The sequence below is a fragment of the Sinocyclocheilus grahami genome, unplaced genomic scaffold (genome assembly GCF_001515645.1).
Source record: "Sinocyclocheilus grahami isolate Dianchi unplaced genomic scaffold, SAMN03320097.WGS_v1.1 scaffold3996.1, whole genome shotgun sequence".
In the NCBI taxonomy this organism is placed as follows: Eukaryota; Metazoa; Chordata; class Actinopteri; order Cypriniformes; family Cyprinidae; genus Sinocyclocheilus; species Sinocyclocheilus grahami.
Genome location: NW_015509017.1, coordinates 10,466 through 12,276, shown reverse-complemented (window position 1 = coordinate 12,276; position 1,811 = coordinate 10,466).

Below are 1,811 nucleotides of genomic sequence, written 5' to 3'. Positions count from 1 at the left end.
AATTCACCTGGAGTTGCGGAACCGGACGCCGTCAGACGTAAGCATCTTTATTAATTGCTGAGTGATATGATTTTAATAAAACTGTTGGTTAGTGTAGTTCTGCGTGGATGGACAACGCTAACGTTAGATGTGCACGCGTCAAGTTGATGTCTTGAATGAAAAGTTTGCGGCGACTTTGTTACAAGCCTAGAGCCTTGGATATTGTTATCGCAGTGTACCTATACACAGCCCATAAGTTCAGCAGTTTTACTGATTAATTTTCCCAACTTTTGCGAGACCTTTTGGTGATGCTGTGCTCGGAAACTACAAGAGCTCCATGCATTCAGTGTATAAACAAGGGAAGCGGCGTGAGAAGCCATATTTGTAACTTTGTAGCCCCTGAACGCGCCCTTTTCCTTTGCATCCTCAGTGCTGCAAAAGTCGCCCGCCGTCAGTTCATGCCTCTCTCACACTTTCGCACATCCATTTTCAATTCAACATTCATACTCGCCAGTAACAGTGGTCGTTGGCCAGCTCGCTAACTTGTTGTGGGACGCATTTTTGTGAATTGCTGTGCAGGCGATTTGACAGATAGCTTGCGATAACCCGATCGGTCAGATACACTTCGTGGCATCTCTCCAGCAAAAGGCTTTTATTGAGGGATTTGAGTCTAAATCGAAAGCATTTACGTTTCTCAATCAAAGAAAAGTTGTGTAATTACTTAGGCGGGATCTTTTCGAGGGCTTCTAGCACGTTACTAATAGTCGCCTATTTGATTTGGATGGGAAAACGAGCGCATTTGTTGTTCGTTCGCGGTATAGAAATGAATCGTGTCACAGCATATCTAGTTGCTTAAAGGTGCCCAAACCTATTTAAAACGGCATTATATGTCGACGACATTGCCAGAATGCAAAGACCAAATCTCTTTCTTAAATGTCTTCCGTGTTTTTCTTACTATATATCAATTACCACAAGTGTAGCTACCGTCTCTGATCAATTCAGTGCAACGTTATCGAGGTCCCTGTTATTGCCCCTGTACGCATACCTAAATACACTGTAATAGAGCTCGTAATTAAAATGTCATAACCGTATTCTGAGCGCTTCTGTGCGTCTCCACTGGCAGGATAAAGAGATTTTCAGCCGTGTGGCTCTGCTTGTTATTGACACAGACTGGACGCTTATGTGAGCGCTACGCAACCTGAAGCTGCGCTGCTCTAGTTGCAAGATCTAGGACAAGGCGCCATTTTAACCAGCAACAAAGACGCACGATATTTAATCGAGCAGAGAATCGTTGCCGCCGTCTCTATGCTTTGAACCGACCATAACCGTCGAATATAGAGAGTCGAGCATGTACGAAGCCGGGAAATTCATTTTTATTCCGTGAAAGTCAGTACCTTTCGCTTAAAGAGTGACTCCGTTGCATTATCATGCGCCTCACTGCCCCTCCTACTCGTGAATTCTTGGGTCCGTCCTCGTGTCTTTGCTCTTCCAAGACAATGTAATGCATTTGTGTAACACCCAGGCTATCGTTTACGCGTCTTTACTTAGCTGTTCGAGCACGCACACACTATAGTAAAAATGCTCTACCCTCAGGAAAACAATGTACGCCGCTTGTTGCGGAGTCAGCCATTTTGTTGGATAGGGAGTCAAATGTGAGATTTTGGCAAAGCACCGAAACATGCACCCCTATCTGCTACTGTAGACCGCATGCTGAAGTAAACTTTACAACTGAATGGCGCCCGATTCGGTTTATCCCCCTCCCTCATTCTAACCGGATTAATATATTCATATTTTGTTAAGAATAGAAGCTGTCTTTATTTTTTCCAAGTATT